The sequence below is a fragment of the Pinus tabuliformis genome, chromosome 9 (assembly GCF_031772625.1).
Source record: "Pinus tabuliformis cultivar Carrire ecotype Pingquan chromosome 9, CPIR1, whole genome shotgun sequence".
NCBI classification, from domain to species: Eukaryota; Viridiplantae; Streptophyta; class Pinopsida; order Pinales; family Pinaceae; genus Pinus; species Pinus tabuliformis.
Window position 1 is genome coordinate 1,122,543,767 of NC_142307.1, and position 17,755 is coordinate 1,122,561,521.

A 17,755-nucleotide genomic window follows, 5' to 3' on the forward strand; every position below is an offset into this window, starting at 1 on the left:
GGCGAAGTGTGTCACCCATCTGATATTAAACTGCAATTTTTCAGAACAGGTTTGGAGAGAGTTGATGGAGCAATGGAATCCAAATTTCGTTCTGCCTGCCTCCATATCCGAACTCTTCACTAACTGGCAGAATAGATATCCAGCTCCCCCGTCTAAAAATAAAATGATAAAGGCCGCCTGGTCCTCTCTTCTCAAAATTTGCTGTTGGCAAATCTGGCTAGAGAGGAACAGTAGAATATTCAGAAATACCCAGCACGATGTAAAAGTGGTAGTGGCTAAAATAAAAATCCAGCTAAAAGAATGCCTGGAGGATTTTAAAGACGATTCGAATCTTAGTCAACTTGACATTATTTGGGGGGCTTCTTTAAATCTTCAATTCCGCCAAGCCAACAGAAGCATTATTCCTGTTGAGGAATGGCAAGTAAGAGGCATAAATAAGGAAGAGTTTCGAGCCTGGATCTCCAATCATAAGGTTCATTCTCTCTTTTTCGATGGGGCAGCAAAAGGAAATCCTGGCAAAGCTGGGGCAGGAGGAACGGTAAATAGCACGGAAGGCACCCTGATTCATAGCTTTGCCTAGGGGCTAGGGTTCAATTCCAGCATTCAAGCAGAAGAATTGGCCCTGTATCAAGGTCTCAAACTGCTATTGAGCCTGGAAATCAAGGAGGCAATCATTCTAGGGGACTCTCAAGTGATCATAAAGCTCATGGTAACCAACACTACCCCCCGAGACTTAAGATTAGCAAGGCAGATTCAAAGAATTCGAAGCCTGGGAAAGCTGTTCCAAAATCTGAAATATTTCCATGTACTAAGAGAAAATAATAAAGAAGCAGATCGTGAAGCAAATTAGGCCGCTCTTCTCTCCGCCAGGGCAATGATAAGGGACAGGATAGAAACTTGGGATCCAATACCATAATCACTTCAGAAGCTATGTTTTATTGCCTGATTCTAAATCAGTTTGTTTGCATTTTCAAGCTTGGACAAATTACAGAAATCAACTCCATTGTAGAGTCTAAAAAGAGCTGGAAGAGGAACACAAATTCAATACTTCAGGAGGTCGGTTCTATTTTGGACGTGGACAACTCCCATTGTAATCAGAACTCTGGCAATTAGGCCAATCAGCTAATATAATCCATAGTCGTTCTTGTGAAAAAAAAAAAAAAAAAAAAAAAACATGACTATTGTGTAATATTTGAATGGATTTTACACAAATTTCAAGGAGAATCATCTAGAGATATTTGTGGGGCCTACTACCTTCTACAAAATAAAACCAACACGACTTCCTAAGGATAGTAAATCCTCCTTACTATTGCTACGTGGTGATCTAGGAAACAAGATCTAGGTTTTTATTGATTTTTGGAGGGAAAGCAGTCCTCCACTCAAGGAGTTTTCCTCCTATCCACTTGTACAAACAATAGGCTTGAGTAGCATAATAGGATTAGAAGAAAATCATAGGAAAGCATGTGAATAATACGAGAGGTTTAGATTCTAAGCATTTTTTGTAACTTTGTCATGTACAAACAACATTTTTGCTAATCGAAGTGATATTTGATTTCAGCTCTTAGTTTAGCTTTCTTCTAAGGTTTTTAAGTTTCCTTGTGTTAAGGCCCAACCTAGGTGGTCGATATCCCTCTTGTATCATTTATGTTCACACATTTGTTTATGTCTACAAAATATTTATGAACATTACTTTCATGCATGTTTATTTAGATAGTTTATGAGCAATTTTTTCTTGCAGATTATCTTAACATTTGTTGATGATAGTTGTAGCACTGTTACATTAGTTATATAGAATTTTTACTTTGAACTTAGTTCATTTCCATTACTATTTTTAATTTTTTGTTCATTATGTATTATTCATTGTTTCTTACACTCTACTCTATTTTGCAAGTACAAGAAGCACATTACTATTTTTAATATTTTGTTCATTATGTATTATTCATTGTTTCTTACACTCTACTCTATTTTGCAAGTACAAGAAGCACTACAACCTTGCATTTTGTTAGATTAACCCTACCACAAGTTGTTTTGATGCATTGGATAGGTGCACTTTTCAATTTTCCAACTTCTCCTTAGCATCATTGCCATCCAATATCACGTTTAGCATATTCAACTTCACATTACACTGTTTCTTGTAGAAAAATAAGGACACTTGTAGTAGTTTGCAACTCGACTTCTAAGCTTGCCCAAATTCACACGAAACACATGATTTTCCTTAATGCTCTATACATACTTACTGTCTTGATACTCGACACCTAACATACAGACAAGCTTGTAGATTGAAGCCCTAATTTCTCAATACCCAATATCTTTAAAGGCCAATGGTCGAGCTATCAAGCCACTGGGCCCTCGGGAAGAGGCTAAAGAGTGTCATTGATACTAATTAGTTGATATCTTAACATCCAAAAGCCCAACATCCACGTCGCCACTATATGGTTACCACCTATACATCACCTTGGTGCCAAGTCAACCTTCCATTTCCATGTCAACATCCCACATCACTTGCCACATTGGTATGCCATGTCATCTAGACCCACATTGGTGCCACATCATAATGAGACGTTAGCATGTCAAATCAACTGCCACACAATTGACATGTGGTATCCTTGGGTCCACATCCACTCACCACATCATTACTCTATAGTTATCAAGGTTTCTTGTTGGTGACTAGTGTCCTACTTACTAATGTCTACTACCCAATATTGTGACATTTTGATAGGTCGATGTACGAACAACTAATACATTGCATTAGTGTTGGTTGATCTTGAGGTGTCCTTAACACAGTTAGCCCGACATTTGACCTCTTGATGGACTATAGTCCCCAACCATCAAGTGAGATTCCTTGAACCCTCTATCTCCATGAGCTAATGGATAATGTAGGCAAATATGTTAATATCGGGGACATCTAACCTAGACTAGGTTAGTTGGGGCTTTTTGCACAATTAGGTGATGAGGAGCACTATTTGCCATCATTATAAACCATAGGTATATAAATGTTGTATAGGTTTAATGTGCGGATTTGCCCAACAAGGATGACTTTTGTTAGGGCCTTGGACATCATCTAAGAAGAAACACTATTATCATCCTAGGGCCTACGAATGGTTTTTAATATTTAGCAATAATATAAACCATGCACATTGTACAAAACCACTTCCCAATGCCTCTAAGATGAATAGTTTATAGGATGCAAATGTGTGTTTATAAAATTTTTATGATGCACAGGTTAGTTAATATTATATGGTTTATATTAATAAAATAAATGCACAAATTAATAGAACTATTGGCAAATAAACATTTAAAAAGTTATTATGATGAAGAATTTTCAAACATTTTTGTGAGAAAATTTAAAATTTTGTGGGAAAATTCAATTAATAGAACTGCTGGCAAATGAACCTTTAAAAAAATATTATGAAGAAGACTTAAATTTAAAATTTTGTGGGAAAATTTAAAATTTCGCTTATCTCCTTCGCTGGGCCTAGCTCGAATTGGTTGTTCTTATCTCCTTGGCTCGAAGTCCCATCGCCTGAACATTCTCTTCCAACGATTGATTAAGGTGTCACTGTCAGGGTTCACGCCCAAGAGGAAAGCTTATTTTCTGAACCAGCTGACTTATATTATTATATGATATTTGGCAAGTTGGGCTCTAAATATTTGGTATTCAACGATTTGGGAAACTTTTGCGCAAACAGATCAATGTGCTTTGAGGAGTAATAGCCAAGACAGGTTTACCAGCTCTGCGTTTACTATTATTTTTTCTGTGAGGCCGATCTTCCATAGTTTTTGCCTAAAACAGGTATGTGTTTTAGCTTTCTGTTTGTTTTCTTAAAAAATATCTCTTTGAAGATAGGGTGTAGAAACTGCAGGCAAAATTTTTATGTATGTTTTAGCTTCTCGATCCTCTCCAGTGCCATTCCTGCCTCCTCTGTAGCCCCCTCTATATCCACCTCACGTACCTCCTTAGTTATTCCTGGGGTCACCTCCTCAACTAGAAAATAATTTCTTTTGAATCATTTTTCGATTGTATTGAGGGTGCAACAGTTGTTCCTGGGGTTTTCGATTTTATGGAGGGCACAAAAGTTGTTCCTAGGGTCACCTCTTCAACTCGAAAATAATTTCTTTTGAATCATTTTTCCATTGCATGGAGGGCACAACAATTTTCATTAGTATTAGTATTTGGAGGGCATTTCTCTGCCGAGGCGTACCATCCCACTTTCTTTGGTAATCAAAGAGTTTTCCCTGATCAGTTCCTGCCCTGCAATCATCTTTGACATTGCTCCCATGCCCATCATAACTAAAAATGGGCGGATTAATTCAAAGGCACCTCCACTTCCCCTGAATTGCTTTTTCTGTTTGCACATCAAATCGAAGGTTTGAGGAGATGATTGATCAAGAGGGAGCACATTGATAGCTAGTGCCGATTTGGGTGGAGATTAAGGAGGGGACCCTCCACTCTGAGTATTTTGTAAAGTTATGATTATGCTTAGGGCATTTCTTATGAATCATTAGGGGAGATGGATCCTTTGGGTTAAAAACCTTGACAAATTAGATCTCTTTTGTGAAGAGTAGAGTGAAGGTTAGCCATTTCGTCTGCGGACGGGGAAGATTTGCGATCGTACACATAGACATTTGAATTGCAGAGACAGAAGTAGAAGAGACAGGGACCATAGCAGAACGAGGAAAGTAGAAAAGACGCACAACAAGCGATATCATAGCAGAACTAGGAAAGTAGAAGAGACAGGGACCATAGCAGCTTCCTCCCACTCCAGCGAGAATCATTACATCCCATCGTATACCCTACCAGATTCCCAGTCGTTGTAGATTTCGTCATAACCTGTCATCTCAGGGATAAAATTATACTAAAACACCCGCGACTATTGACCTTCCAAAAAATCATATATTTTTTTTTCTTGGCACTTCTGCACTTGCTAAGAAAGCGATGAAGGAAAAAATACTAGTTGTGGCTGAGCAGTATACGTATATCTACACCGCAACCCAAAACTGGGTGAATCTAGTCGATCTTGCATTTCAAGACCTTGATAGGGGTATACCGATTTTATCAATAGGATGCATATGTTTGTATAGTTTTTTATTGTCTTAATCATATGACGAAAACCAGAGTACAAGAATATGGTTTCAATGCTTCGCAACTGTTAAGTTCTTGAGGCTCAGTTGCGACTTGGAGAACTAGGAATATTTTGAGAAGAGTATATATATTCTTCTCAATCCATGTCCTTGCCTTGCAAGACCTTGAGAGGGGTATATAGATTCTTCTCAATGGAAAACAATTACCGTTTGTGTGGTTGTTTATGATCTTGCCATTTATTCACGTATTTTTGTAATATGTGAAAAGTTGCAACCTCATTAAATGACACTTACACAGCTAGAATACACCAGTGCTACCTCTAGAGAGATCAAATCAACAGCGTTCATCTGATTCCTCAGTGCTCAAGATACTGGCCCATTGTATACACATCATTGAAGGGAATATCCTTCGCTTTGACAAGTGAAATAGCGAGTAAACTCAAGGCAGCAATATCAAGATGAGTCCATATGTGCCACATTATTAGATTGACTTGGTAAACTAATATCCTGTTGCCTGTTCAGATTGTTGGGGCTACCTTTAGATTCTTTCTTTTTGATTGTACAAACTTTAAACACATACCCAACCCATTTCCTTGTAAGCATTACTAAGCATAGGATGATAGTATGGGGCATTTTCTTGGATCAAATTCCAGCTTAGTTATTTCCTCTGCTTTTGGGCATATGTAAAGTTAAGTGCATTTTAATGGAATGTGATTGCTTGTTTTTGTGTTAAGATATTTGAAAATTTCCTTCCTGACACTTTCACATCAATGTAAGAGAAGTCCTTATAATCAAATGGGTATTTATCCCAGGAGTTTATTCTTGTTCATTCTCACACTTTCAAGGCATGCATATGTGCCATAAATCATAGACAAGTACCCAGACTAGAAGAAAACTCAAAGTTAGAACCTCTTTTGACAGCGTATAGGTCCTCCTCATAAGACAGTTGTAGAGACTTCTCCCTTCAATGCGGTTGGGCTTCAAGACTACGGCTAAGATGTGTTAGGTCTCCTTACTTGAACAACACCTAAAACACATCCTTTAGGACTGTGTATTGAGTCTCTTTCTTATTGTGGATTAGGGGTTCATTTAGGCTCTCTTTGACTGCGTCTTAGCTGTGAATAGAAGACTGCGGCTAGGGCTCTTTTGGAGCTTCCTTTGACAGCGTATGGAAGCCTCCTTGCTGTGATGAAGAGCCTTCTTTTGGGACATCGAAGGAGCCTCTCTTCACTGTGATTTAATCCCTTTAGGACAGCATATAAGGCTTGTGGCTAGGGCACGTTGTACAGCAACTAGGGCTCCTCCAAGGCTGCGGCTATGACTCTTCCTTTAAGACTGCATTTAGGGCAGCATTAGCCCTCCCTTGATAGCAGATTAGTGCACAACTGAACAAGAACTTCAACTCCTAGTTTGGACTGTGGTTAGGGCATCATATCTCTATTAGGACAACATATAGAATACTTCTTGACTGTGACCAGACTATCTCATTTCCTCTTGCGTCTAGGGCTTCATCATCTAGATCTCTCTAGCCAGCAAAACCCAAAACAAGTGGAGAGAGATCAAGAGTTAAGTGTGTGTACAAAGTGACTTGAAAACCTCTTCTATTTATAATAAAACGTTGAGGCTAAGATAAAGATCCAGTAAATGAGCAAGAAGTAGGAAATGATAGATCATGATGTGGAACACCTTTCCATGAGGTTATATGTCATGATTGAACCATAAACGTCTCTCTAATAAAAGAGAAAGAGAAAATAATGCGACAAGTGTAAAATAACACTAACAAATTGCAAAAAATAAACCTTGTGCATGGTTGTTGACTTGGCTAGGGAGAGTTGCTCCTGCTATTATATTTGATTATTATCGCCCATGATGCTAACCTATGTAAGCCTCTCATGCATCTTTTGCAAAAATTAGATTTCTAGTTTGTTATATTGGGTTACCACACCATAATTGTCTTGGACCTAATACATCATCATCACTCCAATGATTTTGAATGTTTAAAAAAAAATTCCCTTCTAATACATGCCCCATGTTAACTTTCTCAAAACTATCTTTGAGTTTTCCTCAAACCTATAATTTTGTTAGAAAATCTCTACATGATTGTTTCCATAATTTTTCATATACAATAATCTTTACCAATAATATTATGATTTTTATTATACTTGTGATAATTGCAAGCTATAATATTTTATGATAATACCACATTTACAACCTATATAGTATGGGTGGTTATTGAAAATCATGTTGGAGACTCTGATGACCCTATTGATTTTCACCATTTTTAGATTTTGGCTTTTTATGCAATTTTCACAAGCTTCCAATCATTGGTTAAAATTATAATACATAAATAAAAAAATAAATTTTATTTTCAATAAACTAAGATAGCCTAAATGAAGCCACGAGTATGAATTTACAGCTTTTGTCGAAGCTCACCTTTTTCATACAGCTGAGTTTTGTGTACCTCAACATCACACTCAATGCTAAGTACATATTATGGTAAAGGTTCATCTATTTTAAGACTTCTGCTTAAGAACTTGGAATTATACTTCCAACTCCTTTCTTTCAATAATAAAATTTCTTTTTCATAAAATTTTAAACAGATAGACAATGTCTTCATCCTTATGAAGGAAATTTACAATGCAAAGGGATGCAATTAACGACCAGTTGACTAGAGAATGCAATCCTAGCTCTCAACATGGAAGAACTGTATAAAGCTGGTGTTATGATGCTACTTGTGTTCATGCCATCCCCAGTAACTGCTACAAATTTATCACCCCCTGGGCAAATGTTCTTTTTGGCTTGATTTTGTTTTGAATGGACACACACTGGAGGAAGCTGATCAATTCCCATCATCCATTGAGGGCAAGGATTTTAAAGCGGGGACTTGGAGGCTTTACTGTAATTATGAAAGGCAGTTAAATTCTGATATAATTGGAACACTGTCCAACTGGGTCATTGAGAATTCAAAGAATGTATGCTTGCGGAATGGTATTTCATGCAGACAACACATTAGAAGAGTGGTTGCCAATGCCATAATCTTCTTCAATTATAGGGTTGGAAGATACACTTTTCTCCATCTCTTGATAACCTCTCGTTATTTGCATTTTGAATCTTTCATATAACATTTGACAGAAAGAATTTCATCATAGTTTGGACAACTTAAAGCACTACTGGAATGTTAGTGACCTCACCTTTATTTTGCGATACGGCTCTATTTCAAAGGAATTGTCTAATTGCACACACTTTCAATGGATCCAAATTCCATATAACAACTTGTTGAATGGGACCATACCAACAGAATCTGACCGTTAGAGGGACTGCAGCACTGCACGCCTCTAGCTGGAAATATCTTTATGCATTTTTTCTTTGAAACGAAATCACAATCGAAGATTTGAATGTGTACCTGTTCGGATTTATCTTCTCAGGGATGATTAGTCCAAAGAAATTGCTAAGGAAGAGGAACATGTATTTACCCTCCCAATTTGTTTGCATACAAATTCAATAATGGCAGGCTTTTAAGGCTTCCCATGCTAGTGTTAAACAATTATACTCTGTTCTTTCCACCGGATTTTCCAAATATTGATTACAAATTCCCAGAACTTGTTATGGTGAATTTATTGTTGTATAAAACCAACACCATAACAAACAAGCTTCAAACTTCCCTTCAAATCAACACCTGCAAGATTATTATAATAAAAAACAACTTAATTAGATCTGTAATCCAGGAATATAAAAACCGTGAGACCAGTGAAGAAAAACGAAAACCCAGTGCACAACTTAAAATTCTAAGATCGTTGAATAGGTACAACGTGCCAGGAAATTCACCTGTCAGTGCATTTTCCCGTGTACCCATCTACTTGATACAGTTAGCTCAAGACTCTCGTATAGTGGCCAAGAAGTGATTACAATGATGAAGACTGCTATAGACGCTGGAAAGGCTGTGACTATATTCACTGAGCTGCAAGCTGGATACAGTTGGTCTAGGAACAATGAGCAGAGAAAACTGCCATAGATGCTGAAAAGACTGAGTCCAGATTTCCATTGAGTATCAATAGTAGCCTCCATGCAAATGGCCAAAATTCCCAAAATATTGGCAAAGATGTGATTAAAATGAGCACAGAGAATTGCCACAGATGTTGGAAAAATTGTATTCCGCTTAGATCTGAGACATTTTTGTTCAGATCTGGGACACCTTGGTTCTTTGTAACTGTATCTATTTAACTACCATGTAATGAAATATTATGTAAACCATGAAATTTAAAGTTCAAATTCGCATGAATCAGAACCACAAAAAAATGTACCTCACAACACGTTACTTGCTTATATATAAGCTTCAACTTTCAACTTGCATGCAGATTGGGGAATCACTATTCTCCATTCCGCTTGTTTCCAAGAATGAGTCCCTCCTTGCTGTTTTCTGCTGGATCTAATCTTGCTCATAGATTTGTCAAAGTTAACTCATGATGGGTTCATAAATCTTGCTGGTGAGGCTACTTCTACACAGGTTTAGGAAGGCCAACTGACTCAAAGTGGCAATGGCTTTACGCCATGCTGTCCTTGAAGCTACATGCCCATATAACATCAGATCTGTTATTTACATAGGTGCCAATGTAATTGTGGTGTCTAGTTGAATGAATCCACAAACACTATCCCAAAATTACAGATCTGTGGTTAAAGATGAGATCGATCTAGTTGGATTCAAGCCAAAAAGATGACAGAGAATCAAGATGGGTTCAGCAAGTCAAAGGAGCTGGAATACTTCCTTTAAGGCCATTCAAAGTATGGACCATCTCAAACTTCCAAGTTTTTCCCCTTAAAGGTGAGTAGAATTAGAGAGTTCCTTTGAAATAAAACCCCACTGCGAACTAAAACTAAGGTCATGTATTCCCAGGAGCGCTTTAAGCTACGCAAACTATGATGGAATTCTCTCAATGACAATTTTTTTTATAAGATTCAGAGTGCACAATAACTAGAGATTGTGAAGCGATGAGGAAATGATACCTTCCAATCCTAATTTAGAGAATATTGTGGCGACCAATTCTCTGGTGTGTTGCATACACCAAATACCATTCCAAGGACATGCATTCTCTGAGTTTTCAGAGGTAAATTTGGACATCAATCAAGTTGAATCAGAAGGAAAAAAGAGCCCCCACGTCTCTGATTTCTCACCCCACCCGCGTCTATCATTCATATGAACGGACTTGCTTTCTCCAGCATGCGTTCATTCAAAACAAAAGCAACTTACAAGAAAACTTCCACCCAAAAGATCATATATAAAATCTTCTTAATGATCTGAATATGGCTTCTCAGAGCGATTAATAGTTGCAGCAGTTACAGTGGCTGGAGCCATGGTGGATGCCCGGAAACTTCCTGAAACATTTCATTCTTTATTTCTTGTGTCCATAAATAGATATAGGTCTGATTAGACCTTTCTAGTGGGTGGAAATATCAAAACAAAACTGATAAGACCGGGTCTGGTTAGACCTTTCTAGTGGGTGGAAATATCAAAACAGAACTGATAAGACCGATTTACTATAGAGGGCTGAACTGGATGGCCAGTAGACTGAACGGTGTCGATAAATAGCTACAGGTCTGATTAGACCTTTGTATTGGGTGGAAATATGAATCCAGATATGATAAGACTGATTTACTGTAGAGGGCTGAACTGGATGGCCACTGAACACATAAAGTCTGGTCAGGTCAAGTCTGGATGCACCAAAGAGAATTGAACTCACACCTCGAAATACTTTATGTAGTTCAACCAACTGAATTATCCATAGCACTAGGTGGTGCCTTTATTTTTCTAAATAGTTCTAGCGCACTACCTTTGCATGTTGTATATGTACTTGTATGTTTCTTTGGTAGAGATTTCTCCACCATGAGAAAGACCGCCCCAAGAATGCATATCTGCCCTCTTAGACAGAGCAATATCTGCATGATAGAGATGAGATCTGTAATTTTCCCATTTGACATTGAGCTCCATCAGAAGAGCCAAATTTTCAGCATGTGGCCAACTGGAAGAGGAGGAAATGACAGATTGTTGGCAGTCAATATCAGCAAGAGTGAACAGCTCATGCCCGTGAAGAAACTGGATGATTGGGGGACGAAGAATGTGATTCCCAGCCAATCCAATGATTGCATCAAGGTCAATGCGAATTATGTCGTCACGTCTAACCATCCATATTATATATCCCTGTATCCAAGGCTTAGATTTTGTCAAGATATTCCAAATGAAAGACACATTATTCTTAACCGGAGCCCCAACTAGGATCCAGTTTTCCAGGGTAGCATGATTGAGATATTTTTTAATAATGATTTTTTGCTAAATACCAAGGCACTTGAAGGCCATCCATAGATTGCACCAGATTGAAAGTGAGTGTGTTTGATGCCCCAACCTCCATCAATGGGCTTGCAAATTGAGTCTAGTTTAGATAGGTGAAGTGTATTTCTGTAACCAGACCCAACCCATAAGGAATCTGCCATGGTGGAGTTGATTTTGTGAATAATTGACATTGGAAAATGAAACAAATGCATCTAGTAGACAATGATACCTTGTAGGACTACCTTTATCATGACCATCCTACTGTCTAAAGAGAGCCATCTGTTTTCCCATAACCACAGTTTATTTTCAAAATTTTGAATGAGCCAATGCAAAAACCTCTTCTCATAGTTACTGGGCTTCAGCAAAAGGCCTGACTCTAATCCCAAATAGTTCTACAATTTTTTTAGTCTCCCCATCCTCCACACAGTGGAGAAATGACAGATTGTTGGCAGCCAATATCAGCAAGAGTGAACAACTCATGCCTGTGAAGAAACTGGATGATTGGGGGAGCAAGAGTGAACAGCTCATGCTCTAGGGTGCACTTGTTGTGCTTTCCCCTTTGTACATCTTTTTTTTCCCGACAGTTACCTTTGGCACCTATTCTAAATGACAACAGACAAGTGATGCTATTCTAAATGACAATAGACAAGTGATGTTTTTCATTGACAATGATCTGCCTGATTGTTGTGCACTATTCAATTTTGCAATTATCTTTAATGCCTACACCTGTAAACTTTACTGAGATGAAAACTAAATTGATTATATAGTTGTTTGTCTTAGTGCTTGTATTTCTGAACTTTACTCTACTGGTAACTGTAGTAATGCTAGCGTTGTTGCCTTCTTGCTCGTGCTTTTCAGCTTTGTTTGGACAATAACATTACTACATTAATAGCTAGTTTGTAAATTGAGTGTGTCTTAAAGGAATTCATAATAGATCAAATCATGGTGCTGGTGCTAAAAATGCTTTGTTTGAGCATTTCTCTAATTTGTCTGCACAGGATGAGTGAAATGCTGACTAGAGAGCACTTCTGGATATTAGCCTTGGTCTAAGACTGCAAATTCAGCATTGATTTTTCATTCACACTCTATCTAGTACTAGAGGCATGGTTGGTTTGGGTCATGTATTGAGCTTGGACCCCACAGCAACACAAGAGGATATATTTTTATACTTGATGCCCTTCTTTTTCCTAGTCAATCCAATTCCGGGGTGATCCAGATTAATACAAGTCTTTTTTTTCCTGAAAGAAGGCCCTTTTGATTGTTAGTAGCTCAAGACCCAACGATTCATCATTATTAAGGTTTTCCACATATGTATCTATTGAGATAGGGGAAGTATCCATTTCTGTATTTTTATATGAGGGAGGAGATGAAGCCGAAGACCTCAGGTCTGGATATAGATTGGAATATTTGTCTTTGGAAATGTGTCAGTGTTGACTTGCCATATGAATGATAATATAATCTACATTATTTTCCATTATGCTTTGTCTATGTGGCACCGATTGGGAGTCCATTCAAAGGATTATCTTTCCAAGAGCCATTTGACTAGTGTCCTTTATTCTGCAATTATGGATGGGAGCTTACTGGGCTTCAACAAAAGGCCTGACTCTAATTCCAAATAATTCTACAATTTTTTTAGTCTCCCCATCCTCCACTCAGTGGAGAAATGACAGATTGTTGGTAGCCAATATCAGCAAGAGTGAACAGCTCATGCCTGTGAAGAAACTGGATGATTCGGGGAGCAAGAGCGAACAGCTCATGCTCTATTGCTTTGTAGTATTCATTGGAGGTACCCAGATCAATGGATGGATAACGAGATGCTTCAATGGTTTCATAAAATCATGTATTGAGCTTGGACCCCACACCAACACAAGAGGATATAATTTTATACTTGATGCCTTCTTTTTCCTAGTCAATCCAATTCCGGGGTGATCCAGATTAATAAACGTCCTTTTTTCCTGAAAGAAGGCCCTTTTGATTGTTAGCAGCTCAAGACCCAACGATTCATCATATATTTATGTTTTCCACATCTGTATCTATATTGAGATAGGGGAAGTATCCATTTCTGTATTTTTATATAAGGGAGGAGATGAAACCAAAGACCTCAGATCTAGATATGGATTGGAATATTTGCCTTTGGAAATGTGTCAATGTTGACCTGCCATATGCATGATAATATAATCTACATTATTCTCCATTATGCTATGTCTATGTGGCACCGATTGGGAGTCCATTCCAAGGATTATCTTTCCAAGAGCCATTTGACTAGTGTCCTTTATTATGCAATTATGGATGGGAGCCTCCTTAAGCACAAACATATGCAGTTCATTTGAGGGCTCCCGAGGGGTGTGTTCCATATTATATAAAGTAGGAACTTGATTGAAACCAGGAGCCATTCCATTCCTTTTGATACGATCCCCACAAAATCTGAGTGAACGTTCTGATATTAGATGTCTAGTATTATGGCATAAACATCTAATTGGGATTACCAGTAATCCACTTGTTGTGTGGTTGAGTGAGGACCGTAGAAGATGTCAAGAGTTTCTAGCATACCTCCTTTGTAATCGAATTCAATAAAAAACCAAGCAACCCGTTTGTCCAGTGCTCAAGATACTGGCCCATTGTAACAGATACCTCAACGAGTTAAAACTCAATCCATGGACCGTTGAAGAGTTAGATCCAGCATTCAGTATTGTAATGAGAATATATGAAAGACACCAATCTTATCTATGCACTCATAAGAAACATGTGATAAACACCTTTGGCAACTAGCCTTTAGTTGTTACTAGAGATGCATGAGAATATATGAAATACACCAACCTTATCTTATGCATTCATAAGCAACATCTGACAAACACATTTGGCATCTAGCCTTTAGTTTTTACTAGAGATGCATGAAGCATTATATAAACACAATGCAATCTTTTGGGAAGTCCATTCAAATGTGGAACATTATTATGGAAGCCAAGTCAAGCATTGATTTTAGGCCTTGCATGCACATTTCATGGATTGTTGTAGTAGTGATATAAAGATGGACTAGGTCAGTTATATTATATATGTCAAAGATAGTTTAACTCGAAGTATGAAACTACCATTTAAGCTATAAACCTGACTAAATGGTCCAAACTTGAAACTGTGACCCTTCCTTGCAAATTACATGTGCTACCAATTAATCATAGTTAAATGGTTTTAGATTCAATACGAGAGTAATCTTATGGAGGACCTATTGGGTTTGGAAAGTCGCCATAGAACAAAGGCTAGTGGGTTAATCTCCTAAAACAAGGTGTTAACATAGTCTGTCAAGAGGTACATTTTGCATCAGGATAACCCCTAGACTGCTATCTTTTTATGAGGAAGCAAAAGCATGGAAAATGTTTGATTAGGTAGGAATACAACTTGTCAATTTGGTATAGCTTGAGTGATTAATAGAGAAGGTTGTTAGGCTCTCCACCATTTCATGGATTGATATAGTGATGAGACAAAAGAGGCTCTCTCTTGAGACTTGACTAGGTGATTCATAACAGTTGTGGTGTTGGTGCCTTAACTTAGCCAGAAAATGCCAAAACTCTATTGATGCACAAAATTTATTACTGAATCTACCTCAGAGTATGCCATAGTCACTGAATATGACATGCATGGTTTTACCAAGGAGGCCCTAAACTTTTGAACAATGAAACTTTACATTGGTATCCTGGCAGTAGCTGCATTGGTCTTATTAGCATTACACCACTTTTAATATAGGTCTTCACAATAGAGAATCACCATTACACTTTCTTGATTTGTGTTAAAAAGAAACATAACACGCAATAGATTTCTTTTGGCATGCAATGTTGTTGTTGGTAGTTTTCTTGTATTTGTGTCACATGTAAAGCTAACATGCGTTAAATTTATTTCACCTTGCAATATTTTTATTGGAAACGTGCTTGTGTTTGGGCTAGAAACTATGCTAGATTTCTTTTTCTTTGCAATATTGTTGTTGTTTATGATAAAAGCAAATCTAGCAAATGTTAGATTTCCTTCACCTTGGCAATGTTATTGGAAATGTTGTGCTTGTGTTTGGGCTAGAAGTTGTGCTAGATTTCTTTTGCTATGCAATATTGTTGTTTTCAATTTGGTTGTTTATTATAAAAGGAAATCTAACACGTGTTAGATTTCCTTCACCTTGGTAATGTGATTTTGTTTGTGTTAGAAGGAAATATAGCATGCACAAGATTTCTTCTGGCATGAAATGTTGTTTTTGGTAGTATGCTTGTATTTATGCTACATGTAAAGCTAGCATGCGTTAAATTTATTTTACCTTGCGACGTTGTTATTGGAAATGTGATTGTGTTTTTGATAGAAGTTGTTGGATTTTGTTTTCCCTACAATGTTATTGTTGGCAATGTGCTTTTGTTTGTGTTAGAAGTAAATCAAGCGTATGCTAGATATCTTTCACATTGCAATGTTGTTTTTGGCAATGTGATTGTGTTTGTGCTAGAATAAACTCTAGAATGTGTATGATTTCTTTTACTTTGAAATGTTTTTGTGAGTAATATGCTTCTATTTACATTAGAAGGAAATTTAGCATGTGGTGGATTTCCTTTGCATTAGAATATTCTTATTGACAATGTGCTTGTTTGTCATAGAAGGAGATCTAGCATGTGCTAGATTTATTTGACCATGTAATGTTGCTTCTAGCAATATGCTTATGTTTGTAGTAGCAGGAATGATATTGATTATAGCTTTCATTTGAGGAAACAATGTTTCATTACATACAATATTACTACCATACTATTTAAAATTTTGCATCTATATTACTTTTTTGTAAGTTGTGTGTTTTTGTGAAAATATAAAGTCGCACTTTACACAGTTCAACCTTTTAATTACAAGTTACGATTTAATTGTTGTTACAGAATTGATACAAGCTACAATGGAAAATATAATTTTGACAAAAGGGGACTATGTTGATCTCCTTATTAATGATCAAGTCATTGCGCTAGGAAGGGTCGAATCTGCATAGTTTGGAACTTATTATGTTGGAGAAAGGGTTAATGTTGGTTATGTTACAATTTTGATCATTGATGTAACTCAACCAGATTTGATTGATGAGGATGTTAATGAAGGGGACATACATCCATGGAAGATCATGGATTTGAGACACAACACAGGTAAATCAAAATATTGAAGCATGTGTTATATATTATTGATAGCATAATAAATGTTTTTTTTGAGTAAATACTAACCTTATTTATATTCGTTTATAGGTGCAAATGTTTCTTCCACATTTTCTATTGGAAACAAGATAGATCTTTTGCAACATGGAGTGAAGGTGGGCGAGGGCTCCATATTCAATAAAGAGCTTGGGCATAAAGTGCATGGAAAGATGGTAAAGAAAGGATGCATAATGGTTAAAACTTAAAATCGAGAAGGTGTTAAAACATAATGATCCTCTACCACATCTAACAGGATTTGAGCATACAATTGGGGGTGCATTAGAATCTTATGAAATTTGGCCAGAATCAGATTTGGAGCCTCACTGTCATGATCATGCCACAAATATTCCCCAAGATAGGGTTAGATTCATATGTACAAAGGTTTCTCTTACACATGAATGCATGGGAACAAGCATGTGCATTGCCAAAGGAATGCTAGTTAATGTCCACGAGGATGACATTGTTGAGGGTGAAAGACTAGGTGAAATAGATTTTGGTGTTTTTCTAGAAGAGATAGATGGAAATTGTGAGATATGAAGAATTGGGGATATGTCTATACACTGTTTGGTTAGATGGCCAATAAATAAGTTGGTGGACAACAAAGGTGTGATATTAAGGGTCAAGGAAAAGTTCAAGGAGCCATCCAAGGAAATGGTGATATGGGATGTTATAGAGGACACAAATCCCTTAAACAATTGGGATGGGTACTTTTTTAATGAAAAAGATAGAAACTCAATTGATATGCATGTAACAAAGCCATATAAAAGGATTAAACGAGTTATGGCTACAAAAAAATTGCAAAATGTCAAACAAAAATAGATGAAGAGAAAGAAATTCGAGTTTTGGCAGCAGATGTATGTTGTAGAAAAGATTGTCTTCAACATGTGGATAGGAAGGCCATTGCAGGTGCTAGAAGGGATATGAGACAAATAAATAAAAATGGTATTAGAGAATTTGTCTTGAATTCACTCATGTCAAACACAGTCACGTCAAAGGGCCATGGCCATGGCCTACCACCTATTGCTAGAAATGTAAAGGACATGAGATTTAATGGGAATATTATTTGTAAGAAAGCATGGTATAAGATACATAAAATTCCTCAAAGCACATTCTATAACTACCAGCATTATTTCCAACATGGACAGATCAAAGCTATTCATGG

General features: G+C 37.2%; 2 long non-coding RNA genes across 2 annotated transcripts; one reads left to right on the forward strand and one right to left on the reverse strand.

Moving 5' to 3' along the window:
* The first annotated feature begins 3,515 nt into the window (after positions 1-3,515).
* LOC149152590 (uncharacterized) lies at positions 3,516-17,292 on the forward strand. Its single transcript, XR_016263299.1, has 3 exons — positions 3,516-3,793; positions 16,294-16,548; positions 16,645-17,292. It is a non-coding gene; the product is annotated as an uncharacterized LOC149152590 (long non-coding RNA).
* LOC149152591 (uncharacterized) lies at positions 8,161-10,968 on the reverse strand. The gene is made up of 2 exons (XR_016262654.1): positions 8,908-10,968; positions 8,161-8,758 (listed from the first exon to the last, which is right to left on the reverse strand). It is a non-coding gene; the product is annotated as an uncharacterized LOC149152591 (long non-coding RNA).
* Positions 17,293-17,755: the final 463 nt, after the last annotated feature.